The sequence below is a fragment of the Eschrichtius robustus genome, chromosome 4, assembly GCF_028021215.1.
Source record: "Eschrichtius robustus isolate mEscRob2 chromosome 4, mEscRob2.pri, whole genome shotgun sequence".
Lineage (NCBI taxonomy): Eukaryota > Metazoa > Chordata > Mammalia > Artiodactyla > Eschrichtiidae > Eschrichtius > Eschrichtius robustus.
In genome coordinates, this window is record NC_090827.1 from 76,414,805 (window position 1) to 76,430,327 (window position 15,523).

General features: G+C 36.0%; 1 protein-coding gene across 1 annotated transcript in view; it reads right to left on the reverse strand.

Moving 5' to 3' along the window:
* CRACD (capping protein inhibiting regulator of actin dynamics) overlaps window positions 1-15,523 on the reverse strand; it is a 277,302-nt gene that overhangs the window by 165,833 nt on the left and 95,946 nt on the right. The gene's annotated exons all lie outside the window — the stretch shown is intronic.

The following is a 15,523-nucleotide window of genomic DNA, read 5'->3' on the forward strand; positions in this document are numbered from 1 at the left end:
TTGTAGAACACACAAACTAAAGTATTCTGGGACATTACGATATCATGTTGGCAAATTATCCTCAAATGGTTCAAGAGAAAAGGTTATTTGTATTGTACTTGCAACTTTTCTGTAAGTTTGAGATTGTTTTTTAAAAAATGAGTTCCAATAATATAATCTACATACCAGACTGTACACATTAAAAGTCTAACCTGGACTTCCCTGGTGGCTTAGTGCTTAAGAATCTGCCTGCCAGTGCAGGGGACATGGGTTCGACCACTGGTCTGGGAAGATCCCACATGCCTCAGAGCAACTAAGCCCACGTGCCACAACTACTGAAGCCCATGCGCCTAGAGCCTGTGCTCCACAACGAGAAGCCACTGCAATGAGAAGCCCGCACACCACAACAAAGAGTAGCCCCTGCTCACTGAAACTAGAGAAAGCCCACGAGCAGCAACAAAGATCCAATGCAGCCGTAAATAAATAAATAAATAAATAAATAAATAAATAAATGCATGCTAAAAAAAAGTCTAACCAATACCAGGTATTTGTGAGAAGATGAAGTAACAGAAACCCTCATTCAGGGCTAATGAGACTGAAAATTGGAAGAACAATTTTAGAAAACTGTTTGGCTTTATCTCAGAAAATTGAAGATACATATCCTTTATGACTCAGCAACTGCATTCCTAGAGATCTCTTGAATATGAGGACCAGGATGTTCATAGTGGCACTGCTTTTAAGAATCAAAAACTGAAAATAGCTTATATATCCATCAATAATAAAACAGCCCAATAAATTGTTTATATATTTATATAGTGGAATACCATACAGCGATGAAAAGGAATGAATGAGAGCAACACTCATCCACAAGGATGGTTCTCAAGCACAGTGCTGAATGAAAGCAGCAAAATACAATCATTTAATAGAGTCCAAAAATAGACAAAACTAAAATATATTGTTTAGGTGGTAAAACTTTAAGTAAGAAAATGATTATAACACATGTCAAGATAGTGGAGGCAAGGAGGGAATGAGTTACGATGGGGAAGATGCACAGAGAGTCTGTTTCTAGAGGCTGACACTGTTCCATTTCTTGCCACTGGAGTGATTCCATCAGAGCTCATTTTACTATGATTTGTTAACGTGTACATGTATGATTTGATCACTTTCTGGATATATATAATTTTTAATAATTTAAAAATTACTAAAAACAACTGCTTACATTTACTGAATGCTTACTATGTATCAGCTACTATACTGAGCATATAAACATGTTTTATCCTATTTAAACTTTCCCAGCCTATGAGGCAGGTAATATTACTATATTCTCCATTCTACATATGTTCAAACTGAAGCTGACTTATCCATCATCAGCACTAAAAAAGGGGGATGTGAGGCTGACTTGGAGCTTGCAAATTTAACCACTAAGTTATGCTTTCAAGCACTGCTTTGATTTTTCTCTATTTTTTGATATATGTTATTAGAATTTGGATTCATGAAGGATTTCTCTGTAAGTTTCCATAGTATTTAGTACAATGCTTTAAAACAGGCTTGATAAGTATTGTTGACTAGCTGAGCCATTTGTTATTTCTAATAGAACCATAAACTATTGTGTAATGTGCTGAGATATTTTTTAGTCCTTCCATCAATGCTGAGAGCCTGAGTTTTAAATTATAAGGCAGAAGTCTTTAAAAGCTCATTTAAACTAGAAAAGCATTTACACTGAAGTAAACGGCAAGAGGTTTACATGATTTTGACAGCAAGAATGCATGTAAGTACATTAAAGCACTCTCAAAGAGACCAATGGGCATGAGATAGCATTCCACTACAGCCCATTTGAAGGGATTATGTGTAACCATAAAAATTCAAACTCACTCTGAAAACCAGGTTTTTATACTTGACAAAAATCTACTGAGCCAAATTCACTATATCGTATTTTCAAAAGAAATCATAGCTTTTGATTTTCTTCACTGACTTTGGATTTATGTAACGTTTTTCTCCCTAAAAAACTCCGCATTCTGTTTGCCCAAACATTATCCCACTCAGTTTCCATTTTTCAGGAGTTAACATTTCCAAAATTTACAGATAAATAAATACAGAACTTTTTAAAAAATAACTTTTATTTTATTTATTTTATTTTTCGCTGCGTTGGGTCTTCATTGCTGCGTGCAGGCTTTCTCTAGTTGTGGTGAGTGGGATCTACTCTTCGTTGTGGTGCACGGGTTTCTCATTATAGTGGCTTTTCTTGTTGCGGAGCACAGGCTCTAGGCGCACAGGCTTCAGTATTTGTGGCTCGCAGATTCTAGAGTGCAGGCTCAGTAGTTGTGGCACACGGGCTTAGTTGCTCCGTGGCATGTGGGATCTTCCCAGACCAGGGCTCAAAACCGTGTACCCTGCATTGGCAGGCGGATTCATAATCACTGCACCATCAGGGAATCCCAATATAGAACATTTAAAAGAAACTTTAAAAGGCAACGCCCAAAAAGGAATCAATTTTTTTTTTTTCTATTTGAAAGATTTACCAATCTCAAGCTGTAGGACTCGAGGAGTTTGAGAATTGTTATCTTTCTTCTTGAAAGGCTAGAACTTTGTACTGAACTTTCAGTACAGTTCAGCAATAGGTTTCATCCCTTATGTGACTCTTATTTGTTTCATGATGACAAAGAAAACAGAGTTGAGATCAATAAGCAGCAGTGGTAGGGGATCAGGGAGAAGAGTTAGCAGTCATGATACTGGCGAAGAGAAGAAAAAGATTGCTATGGGTTCTTGCCATGGACAGAAAACATATGTTTAAATACATTCATAAAAACCTAAGGGTAAACATTATTACAATTGAAGTAGGATTTTTAACTTATGAATTTGATCAATTCAGCAAAAGATAGGAAAGAAAATTAAAGGAACAACATGAAATCATAATAAATAGAAGACATTAAAAAATGCAAGGGATAATAACAAATATAACCTTCCTACACTGTAAGATGGTGTAACCACTTTGGAAAATAGTCTGTTGGTTTCTCAAAAGGTTAAACATAGGGTTCCATATTATCCAGCAACTCTACTCCTCGGCATATACTCAAAAGAAATGAAAGCAGGGCTTCCCTGGTGGCACAGTGGTTGAGAATCTGCCTGCCAATGCAGGGGACACGGGTTCGAGCCCTGGTCTGGGAGGATCCCACATGCCGCGGAGCAATTAGGCCCATGAGCCACAACTGCTGAGCCTGTGCGTCTGGAGCTTGTGCTCCGCAACAAGAGAGGCCGCGACAGTGAGAGGCCCGTGCACCGCGAAGAAGAGTGGCCTCCGCTCGCCGCAACTAGAGAAAGCCCTCGCACAGAAACGAAGACCCAACACAGCCAAAATAAATAAATAAATAAATTGCATTCCCTTAAAAAAAAAAAAAGAAAGAAATGAAAGCATACGTCTATACAAAAACTTGTACATGAATGTTCATAGCGGTATCATTATAATAGCCTGAAGTGGAAACAACCAAACATCCATCAACTGATGAATGGTTAAATAAAGTGTGAAATATCCATATAATGGAGTATTATCTGGGAATAAAAAGGAATGAATTATTGATACATGTTACAACATGGATGAACTTTGAAAATATTATGCTAAATGAAAGAAGTCAATCACAAAAGGCTACATATTATATGCTCCCATTTATACAAAATGTCCAGAACAGGCATATCTATAGAGACAGAAAGTGGATTAGTGGTTGCCTAGGGCTAGAGATGGGAGAGAAGTTGGGGGAAAATGGTAGTGACTGCTAGTGGATACAGGGTTTCTTTTTGGGGTGATAAAAATTTTCTAAAATTGACTGTGATGATAGTTGCAAAAGTCTATGAATATATTAAAAACCACTGAATTAATACACTTTAAACAACTTAATTATATAGTATGTGAATTATATCTCAATAAAGCTGTTAGAAAAGAAGAAATACGTCATTGCCAAAATATATGTAAATGGGTTAAATTCATCTATTAAAAGGGTAGGACTCTCTGGGGACGTAATGTACAGCACGGTGAATATCGTTATTAACACTAATATATTGTATATTTGAAAGTTGCTAAGAGAGTAAATCTTAAAAGTTCTCATCGCAAAAAAAAAAATCATAACCGTGTGGTGATGGATGTTAACTAGGCTTACTGTGGTGATCATTTTGCAATATGTACAAATATTGAATCATTATGTTATATACATGAAACTAATATAATGTTATATATTAATTATACCTCAATTTAAAAAAAGAGTAAGCAGGACTCTCAGCATGGGTTAAAAATATCATATATTAGGGACAAGAAAACATAAAATAAAAATTGCAAAGAAATTTTGAAAATAAAGACTGAGCAAAAATATATATCAAACAAATGTAAAAAGAAAAAAGGGTGGCAATATTACTATTAGATAAAATATTCTCTGATCATGCTTATAAAAAAAATAATAAAGTACTGAACACATTTATACTTAGTCAACTGTAAATTAAAATGACAAGCAAGAGACTTCCCTGGCGGTCCAGTGGTTAAGACTTTGCCTTCCAATGCAGGGTGTGTGGGTTCAATCCCTGATCTGGGAGCTAAGATCCCACATGCCTTGGGGCCAAAAAACCAGAACATAAAGCAGAAGCAATATTGTAAGAAATTCAATAAAGACTTTAAAAATGGTCCACATCAAAAAAAAACTTTTTTTAAATAAAATAAAATGACAAGCAAAATCGAATGAATCACTGGATACTAGAAAGCACTCTTTAGAATAATTCTTGGGTAAAAACAAAAGTCAAAACTGAAATGACAGGTTATTCAGAAATTAATGACAAAGGATATATAAATAATAAAATCTATAGGATGTAGTCAAAGCTATATGCAGAGGAAAATTAATAGCTTTAAAATGTTCTTTATGATAACCTTGAAAGCTGCTAATGAAAACACTAGGCATTTAACTCTAGGGAAATAGAAAAAGAACAGGAAAGTAAGCCCAAAAATGTAAGAAAAAATAATATAGTTAATGAATTAGAAAACAAAGAGGGAATTAATAAATAAAACTAAGAGCTAGTTCTTTGAAATCATCAAATTGTGTTTCACTGAATATCCATTCCAGGAGCTATTAATAGATGTTCTGTGGGGAGGAAAAGATTTTGTAGCAAAAATGTATGAAAAACACTGCTTAGTAAACCTTCCACTTAAGAATTCATAATGAAGATTAGCTTATTAAAGATTCTGAAAAATCCTAAAGCATGTAACTATTTCAAATAGTGGGATCCAGTCTCACAAAGTTATTTGAGCATGAATACTTTTACTCATCAGCGTTCTTTGGAATAGTGCTCCATGGAACACCCATTTGGGAAATGATGATATAGGTAAATCTCTAATATGTATAATCAAAAATAAATGAGAAGATATGAATATGGAGCATCTGGAATGGAAAATGAGATTTAACATAGAAATGGATGAGATTAAAATAAGAGAACTGCACATAAGCCTTATACTTAAAATTTTGCAAATATACACAAAATGGACAATTTTCAAGAAAAATACGCATTACCAAAGTTTATTCAGAAAGAGGTAGAAAAATGAATCATCTAATAAACATGCAAGGAATACAAAAGGTTATGATTAAACACAAGTACAGTCAAAATCAATTAACTCTTCTTGGAACAGAGGAACTTCCTAGTTCTCTAGCATCCAGTTACCCTACTTTTCAGTACTGCCATCCCTCTCTAGGATTACCACAACAGCTTTCCAACTGGTATCCTCCTTTTCTATCCAGAAAGTGAGATTCCTCCAATAAAGAAATTTGATCATACCACTTCTCTGCTTAAAATCCTTTAATGACTCCTCATTAATCTTGGGAAGAAAATCCAAACTTCTGGATATATTCTACAAGGTTCTGTAAGTTATGATCTGTAGGAAGCACTCTAGCCTCATCTCTCAACTCTCTCCTTCCCCCACTTTTGCTCCAGTCCTACTGAACACTCTTCCTTTTTTCAGAAGCAGCATGATCTCCCTCACCTTCGGGTCTTCCCACAGGCTCTTCCATCTCCCAGGGACACTCTCCTCTCCACTCCACTACTCTTTTTTGTTTTTTTAAAGATTTATTGATTGATGGATTGATTGCTATGTTGGGTCTTCGTTTCTGTGCGAGGGCTTTCTCTAGTTGTGGCAAGCGGGGGCCACTCTTCATCGCGGTGCGAGGGCCTCTCACTATCGCAGCCTCTCTTGTTGCGGAGCACAGGCTCCAGACGCGCAGGCTCAGTAGTTGTGGCTCACGGGCCCAGTAGCTCCGCGGCATGTGGGATCTTCCCATACCAGGGCTCGAACCCGTGTCCCCTGCACTAGCAGGCAGATTCTCAACCACTGCACCACCAGGGAAGCCCTCCACTACTCTTTTGAACGGACATTCTTACTTAAATTTTGTTTTAAATGCTGGAAAGCATCTTCCAATTTCCCTAAACATGGGATAGACGCTCCTCCTATTTTTCCCATATCCTTATTGTAGCATTTACACAACACTGTTTTAATATCCTGTTTTTTTAACCCCATTCCTCAATAGACTACAAGCTCCAAGAAGGCAGAGATTTTACTGTCTTGTGTACCACTTAATCCCCAGTACCTAACAACATTCCAGGCACATAACAGAAATCCAATGTAAGTTTATTGAGAGAATGAATGAAATTGAACACTGATACCAAAGATAAAAAAGATAGCATCCATAATAAACCTGTAGGTCAATCGTATTTATGAATATAGATGTAAAATCTGAAATAAAATATTAGCAAGTCAAATCCACCAGTCTAACAAAAGAATACTATAGCATGGTCAAAATGCATTTACTCTGACTACAAGGATGACTCAACATTAGGAAACCTAAGAAGAAAAACTATGTAATTGTTTTGATAGATGATAAAGAACATTTGATGGATTTCAAAATTCATCATGATAATCATTCAATAAATTTAAAAGAGAAAGATATTTAACTTGATGTAAAGCATTTATTGGAAGAGAACAGAAAATTCTATCTTAATGGTGAATTAACAGAGACAAAAACAAATAAGACAGGAGGCCTGTGAAAACTGCTATTATTGTTTTGAACATTTTAGCTGAAAGGCAGTAAGACAAAAAAGAAACAGTGAAAATACTGGAAAAGACACAAAAGTCATTATTTTAGCTAATGACTATCTTATTAATACTTAGGACTAGTTGGAAATTTTAATAAGTTTTCCAGTTACAAGATAACAACTTTCCCACATTAACTAGTTAGAAAGTATAATGGAGGGGGAAAAAAAGGTATCATTCATGAAAACAGCAAAAATATTAAATTCCTGAGAATAAACATAACAAAAAAAATACAGAACTTAAAGGAAGAAAAATTTCCCAAACTAATCCCTTATTTATTAAATCAAGTCCAACCAAGTCAATGAAATTTTTATGTCTGGAATTGGATACTACAATCTAAAATTCTTCTGATAAAATAAATAACTGAAAACATATAAAAAAGAGAAAGATATTCAATGAAAAAGTGCTTGCCTTGTAAAATGAAATACAACGCTGAAATTTAAATAATGTGCTAGCAGACAGGAATGTCGAAAATAATCATGGGGCCAAGCTGGAAAATATATAAATAGATCTAAAAATTACTGGAATTCAATATAGATGACATATGGACTTTTAAATTAGTGTGGAAAGAATGTATAGCTTAGTAAATTCTCTTCTGACAACCAAATAAACATTTGGGAAAAATTAAGATGGATGACTACTTTATAAGTTATACCTAAATATTATCCCAGGTAGATTAAGAGAGTAAATATTTTAAAAACTCTTTAGAATACTAAAAGAAAACGTTAGAGTGTTGAAAGATGTAGGCTTTTATAAGCATGAAAACAAAGCCAAACACATGAGAGGAAAGACTGCTAGATATAATTACATGAAAATTTACACTTCAACTAGTATTAAATACTTAGCACAAAAGTATTCTTAAAAAAGGTACATTGGGAAAAGAATTGATAACTCCCCGATTTCTCAAGGATATGGAGAAATGGATATTTTTCTTACAAGGTTGATAGTACAAAATTGTATAAACTTTCAGAAGCACACTCTGGAAATATTTTCACAAAAAAATAAAGATGAAGAAGTGGAATCAACCTACATGCCATCATTAGAGAAGTGGTTAATTAAAATTGTGGCACAGCCATGCAATATAATACTATCTAGCCATTAAATATATATAGATCTACATTTCTTTTTGGAAGAACACCCACAATATATTAAAAAGAAAAAAGGTTTAAGAAATAATCTGTGTAACATAATCCTTTTGTTGTAAAATACTTACATATATATAAAAATAGACAATAAAATGTTAACAATGGCTACTTATGGGTTTAAAAAAATGGAAGATTTTAAATTTCTTCTTTAAAACTTTTCTTACATCTAAGTTTTTTCTTTGAATACCTATTTCTTTCATAATTACTGAAGGGTATTAAAGCAAACAACCAAAACAAGAGAAATTGAAATTTTCTGAACTGAACAAGAATTATCTTTACGGAAACTTTATTCGAAGTTCTAGGGTATCTCTTGAAAGCTTTCATGACAGGTAAATCACTGTTAGATGACAGGTAACTACAAGAAAATATTTCCAACAAGTTTTAAAATCCTCCATCTAGTATTTCAAGACCTTCCAAACAACTGGCCGAACTTTGTCTTCCAGTTGCCTGTGACTCCCTATGTAAACTTTCTGTCAAGTCAGTCTGTATTTCTTTAGTGGAAAATATACAAAAATCTGTTTGGCATTTATCTCTGGTATGTAGAGTTTAAACAACTTTAGTTTTGTTGTTAAATATTTGGGTTTGGCAATTCATAAAATCCCGCTTGGTAGCAGTTACCAGAAGTAATGGCAGAAAACTGAAGAGAAGTTAGACCTCATCCCTTCTCTGATTATCCCACTCCACAATGATCTCCTCTTTCTCTGACTTCTGGAACAATTATTGTGTGCCGCCATAACTTTCTCCTTGTTCATATACTTTGGACAGTACTTTTCTCTCGTTCATTCATTCATTTATGCTTGGTTGTATGACTTACTGTTTCCCAGATGAACTCAGCAGCCTGGGGCAGGCATGGAGAAAAGCAAATATTTGGGATTCATTCAGGATTTAGCTTTTGCAGGGCTTGTATTATGGAAGGGCAAGAAAGTTCAGGATATTGCCAAGAGCATGGCTGATGGAATGGACTATGGACTCTTAATGTGGATGGGTTAAAAATGAGGATGAGAGAGCTGACAGGGAGAAAGCGGATGTTTCAAAGAACTAGCCCTCTGAAAGGCTCCCTAGGCTTTGCAGGATTGTTTTTCATTTACCTTTCATTATCTGAGACTACGACTGCACATATTCAGAGAATAGGAATATTTGTGTGCACCAGTAATTATATAACTTAGGAATATTTATGTCATTCTGCTAGGAATAAGAAACAAATTCAATAGTAGAGAGAAGTTCCATCAATCACACTTATTAAGGAAAGATTTTTCTCTTTTTTTAACGGTGAGTATAATGCATGCTTCCGAGACTGAGCTTACTAAAAGAGCAAAACGAACACAAATAACAAAGGGCAACTATAGTAGAAGGTGACAGGCCACGAAAAAGAGCATGTTAATAACTAAGCAGTATTTATTAGCCAATGTACCTTCCCCAAACCCACTCAAAATCATTTGTAGTCTCTGCTATGATCCAGAGCAAAGGCTGAAGAACAAGGTAAATGTGATGCACAGTGACAGTGCCTGAGAGACTTCCAGCCCTTCTAGATCTCAGTTAAAATGAACCTTGGAGAGGTTCTGTGGACAGAAGGGATAGAGGGCAGGAGAGCTAAGGCATAAAATGCTAAAAGGGGTTAAAATACACATTTCCCCAAAGAAGAGAGGAAAATTGATTCTGTCTTCTGGTGACCACACTTTTAAATTTATTTATTTATTTATTTTTGGCTGCAATGGGTCTTTGTTGCTGCATGCGGGCCCTCTCCAGCTGTGGCGAGCGGGGGCTGCTCTTCGTTGCGGTGCACGGGCTTCTCACCGCGGCGGCCTCCCCCAGTGCGGAGCACAGGCTCCAGGCGCACAGGCTTCAGTAGTTGTGGCACTTGGGCTCAGCAGTTGTGGCTCATGGGCTCCAGAGCGCAGGGCCAGCAGTTGTGGCGCCCGGGCTTAGTTACTCCGTGGCATGTGGGATCCTCCTGGACCAGGGCCTGAACCCATGTCCCCTGCATTGGCAGGCAGACTCCCAACCACTGCACCACCAGGGAAGCCCTGGTGACCATACTTTTATAAATATACTTAGTTATGCAAAACTAAATGACTCCACAGAAATCCAGAAAAAAACTGTTGAAAGTGTGTAAAATTTGTACTATGTAAAGCTGACTTAAGAAACCTGAATATCAAGTTGTATTTATGTTATGATTTTTATTTCAAAATCATTATGCAGGTGGGCAAATATTGAAAGGGAACAGAAAAGTTTAAATTGCGGAGATGGTTATGGACTTTTCCCCTTTATTTATATATACATATATATGTAATTATATTTGTACAAAAAAGAAAAATGCAAAAAGAAACCCACATTTTTTTCTCTTATGTAAGAATTTTCACATTCACTGTATTCCCAGGGACATAAACCCATGTTCTACCTATATGTCAATTACCTCAGCATAATGAAGCATTTCTCTTCCTCTCATATGGTCACTGTTTCATTTGCAAGCATTCCTTCTGAGGTAGGTTGGAGATTCAGGGACTGTGATATAAAATAAAAACTGAACAGACAATGCCTCAGCATTCGTTTCAGAACCTCCTCTTTCTTTCATTATCTGTTCAAAGACAAAGGAATCCATATATATGTGTTCGCATACAGTATTTGTTTTTCTCTTTCTGACTTACTTCACTCTGTATGACAGACTCTATACATATAGCTGATTCACTTTGTTATACAGCAGCAACTAACACAACAATGTAAAGCAATTATACTCCAATAAAGATGCTAAAAAAAAAAAAAGGAATTGCTCTAAGCTTTCCAGTTACTACAAGGTTTAAGGAGGATCGCTTTTCCTGTCTACATCCTTGCCTCTGGGGATAAAGTAAAAAGGAAAGAACAAGGCTCTTTCCCAAGCAATCATGAAGAAGACAGAGAGAGACAGACACAAAGAGAGAGACAGACAAACAGAAAGAGAGACGACTCTACTTCAAGACTCAAAAAGAAGAGAAAGAGGTAAAGCAAGGTTTTTTCCCTTGCTCCTAGGAAAGCTTTAGAGGCATGACAGTAATATTATGACATACAATTATTATTAAATATTAAAGCAATTTCACAAGTCAAGTATCATAAGGAAAAGAGATTTGATCACTTAAAGATATTTGTAATTGAGTATATGGAAGAATCTTTTGGTGAAAACAAACTTCAAAATGACTTTTCTGGCTTAATTTGGACCCACTGATAAACAGACGCCATTGACAACTTCATGAGCACTTTTCTTTATGTCATCAGTAGTCCTTCCTTTCATTAGAAGTATTATACACACTGGCCTAATTTTGAAGTCTACTAAAGTTATGCTTACTATTGGAGGCACTGATAATCACAGCTTTTTGAAATCTGCTGAGAAAAAAGAAGATATCTTCAAAAAAGTCTGAGAAACAGAAATCATCAAATGTGTTTTCTTTGTTGAATGAAAGAGGGACAAGTTATTTTCAGTCTTCTAGGTCAAAAGGTTTGAAATTAGAAGAGGACTTTCTTAGGTAGAGTCAAACCTTTTCAAATCTCATGTTTCAGACTCTTCTGATAGAGTATTATAAACTGTCCTTTTACACACAGGTAGTTCAAGTGCAGTCACATGGTACAGAATAGTTAATACATAAAGTCTGAATTCAGAATCAGGGACTGAAGTGTTATCATTCCTTCATCACTCAATCTATCTCCTAAATCAATGATGTAAACCTTTAGATCATACAGGCTTCCGTGGTGGCGCAGTGGTTAAGAATCCACCTGCCAATGCAGGGGACACAGGTTTGAATCCATGGGCCAATGCAGGACATGCCCTGGTCCGGGAAGATCCCACATGTCGCGGAGCAACTGGGCCCGTGCACCACAACTACTGAGCCTGCGCTCTAGAGCCCGAGAGCCACAATTACTGACCCCAAGTGCCACAACTACTAAAGCCCACGTGCCTAGAGCCCGTGCTCCACAACAAGAGAAGCCACCACAATGAGAAGCCCACGCACTGCGACGAAGAGTAGCCCCCGCTTGCCCCAGCTAGAGAAAGCCCATGTAGCAACGAAGACCCAACGCAGCCAAAAATAAATAAATTAATTAATTTTAAAAAAAAACCTTTAGATCATAATCTCAGAGAAAGTCATGAAGGTCAAAGTAGAAAAATTAGGGGCCACTGTCACCCAAACCTGGACTAGAACATCTAATCCTCTGAAAGATATATTCAAAGGAAAGGCTTAATGAGCTAAACTAGGCTTAATGCAAAAGCTCTCTGCTGAAGTTCAGTGGAGAAAGAAGCCTTATCTAATTTTGCTACCCCCACCCTTAAATCAAAATTATCAGAACAAATGGGACCTAATTGAACTCAGAAGATTTTGCACAGCAAAGGAAACCATCAACAAAACGAAAAGACAACCTACATATTGGGAGAAAATATTTGCAAACAATGCGACCAACAAGGGCTTAAGTTCCGAAATATACGAACAGCTCATACAACGGAATAACAAAAAAACAAACAATCCAATCGAAAAATGGGCAGAAGACATAAACAGACAGGTCTCCAAAGAAGACATACAGATTGCCAATAGGCACATGAAAGATGCTCATCATCGCTAATTATTAGAGAAATGCAAATCAAAACAACAATGAGGTACCACCTCACACTGGTCAGAATGGCCGTATCATTAAAAAGTTTACAAATGACAAATGCTAGGGAGGGTGTGGAGAAAAGGGAACCCTCCTACACTGCTGATGGGAATGTAAATTGGTGCAGCCACTATGGAAAACAGTATGGAGATTCCTTAGAAAACTAAAAATAAAGTTGCTATATGATCCAGCAATCCCACTTCTGGGCATATATCTGGAAAAAGTGTAATTCGAAAAGATACATGGACCCCAGTGTTCATAGAAGCACTATTTATAAAACATGGAAGAAACCTAAATGTCCATTGACAGATGAATGGATAAAGATGTGGTATACATACTCAGCCATTAAAAGGAATGAAATAATGCCTTTTGCAGCAACATGGATGGACCTAGAGATTATCATACTAAGTGAAGTAAGTGAGAAAGAGAAAGACAAATACCATATGATATCGCTCATATGTGGAATCTAAAATCTGATACAAATGAACTTATTTATGAAACAGAGGCAGACTCACAGACATAGAAAACAAACTTATGGTTACCAAAGGGGAAGGGAGGTGGGGCAAGGATAAATTAGGAGTTTGAGATTAGCAGATACAAACTACTATATATAAAATGGATAAACAACAAGGACCTGCTGTATAGCACAGGGAACTATATTCAGTATCCTGTAATAAACCGTAATGGAAAAGAATATGAAAAAGAATATGTGTGTGTATATATATATATATATATATATATATATATATATACACATAAATGAACCACTTTGCTGTACAGCAGAAATTAACACAACATTGTAAATCAACTACACTTCAATAAAAAAAAAGATGTGAGTATCTGAAACAATACTCTTTAAATACACACTCTTTCCATTTTTCTCATTCTTTAAAATGTTATCTGAATTGTGGCCATGATGAAGTAAGAGGGACCAGATTTTCCTTCTCAGCTTAAAACAGCTAAAAAATGGACAAAATATATGAAGCAATGTTTTTCAGACACTAGATAACCGTCAGTGCAGGACAGCAGTCCCCAAGAGAAGGGAAATAAAAGAGATAAGCCCTACAATTGCCCTAGTTTACTGACTGGAGAGAATTTACAGCCCATGGTTCAGGAGGAAGGAGACCAGGAGCAGCCCTGTGATCTCTCTGAGTTGAGGAAATAGAGTTGAGTGTTAGGAAAACCAAGTCAGCTGGAATTCAGGGACAGGGTAGTAATAAGGAGAAGGCTACAGAGAGAGAGGTCTGAAGATCTGTAGAGGATTACCCTGAGTCTTTAGCTGAGTACTGATTGGCACATGCATGGAAGAAACTACCTAAACCACGGATTAGAGGGCACAGTAAGTGGAGTTCACACAGGACCATGAATAGTTCATGTTCCCAATGGCCTGAATGGAAAGATCTTCTAACATATGGGCAAGGAGTACAATCCTCAGAGGGTATTGCCTGAGTTGTGGAAACAATTGAGCACTAGACTAAAGGCTTTTATGAGCTCACTTAACAAAGGCCAATAGGAAAATTTGAACAGATCAACTGTTTCTCAGAAGGTCAAACTGTTCCCCAGTTAGCTGCATCCTAGTACAAAGTTCAAAACTATTCTAAGGAATTAAAAAAATATATTCTAAGGAATTACAAAGTCCAGCACCCAACAACATCAAACTCACAATGCCCAGCATCCAATAAAAATTTCCAGACCTAGGATGTAGCAAAAAATATGACCAGTAATGAGAAGAAAAATTAATCAATAGAAACAGACTTGGAAATGACATGGACAAGAAGCTTAGTAGACAAGGGTGTTAAAATAGCTAATAGCCTGAGGATTTGTTTATCGGACTCTAAGCATATATAAAATATACTCAACATGTTTCAGAAGATACAGTCAAGTATGAGCATGATAGAGAGAGAAATAGAAGATATAAAGAAGACCAAATAAAACTTCTAGAGATAAAAAATACACTGGATGGGATTAACAGTAGACAAGATAGTGTAGAAGAAAAGATTAGCAAATGTGAAGACATAGCAATAAAAATTCTCCAAAATGAAATACAGAGAGCAAAATTACTGAAATAAAGGAAACAAACAGACCAACAGTGAGCTGTGGGAAAGAGCAGTGGCCTAACATAAGTGTAACTGGAGTTTCAGAGGGAGAGAATAAAGGTAAGAAGAGAGAAAATTTATTTGAAGAAATAATGGTGACCATTTCCCCCATTTCCTGAAAACTATAAATTCAGATCCAGTAAGCTAAACAAATCCTCAGGCAGAAAAAAATACACAGAAAACCATACCAAGATACAACAAAACCAAATTATTGAAAACCAGTGGTAAAGAGAAAAATCATTAAAGAGCCAGAAAAAAAAAGATACAGTATACACAGAAGAATAAAGAATGACAGTGGATTTCAAAAGAGGCCAGATAATAGTAGTATGAAATTTGTAAAGTCTGAAAGCAAAAAAAACTTGTTAATACAGAATTCTCTATCCAGTGAAAATATCTCTCAAAAATAAAGGTGACATAAAATTCATCACCAGCAGTACAGCACTACAAGAAATTTTAGGTAGAAGAAAAGTGATACTAGATGGAAATCTGAATCTACACAAAACCACCAACAATGGTAAATTTGGGAGTAAATACAAATACCTGTTTTTCTTAAATTTAGAGTATCTTTAACAGATAATTAA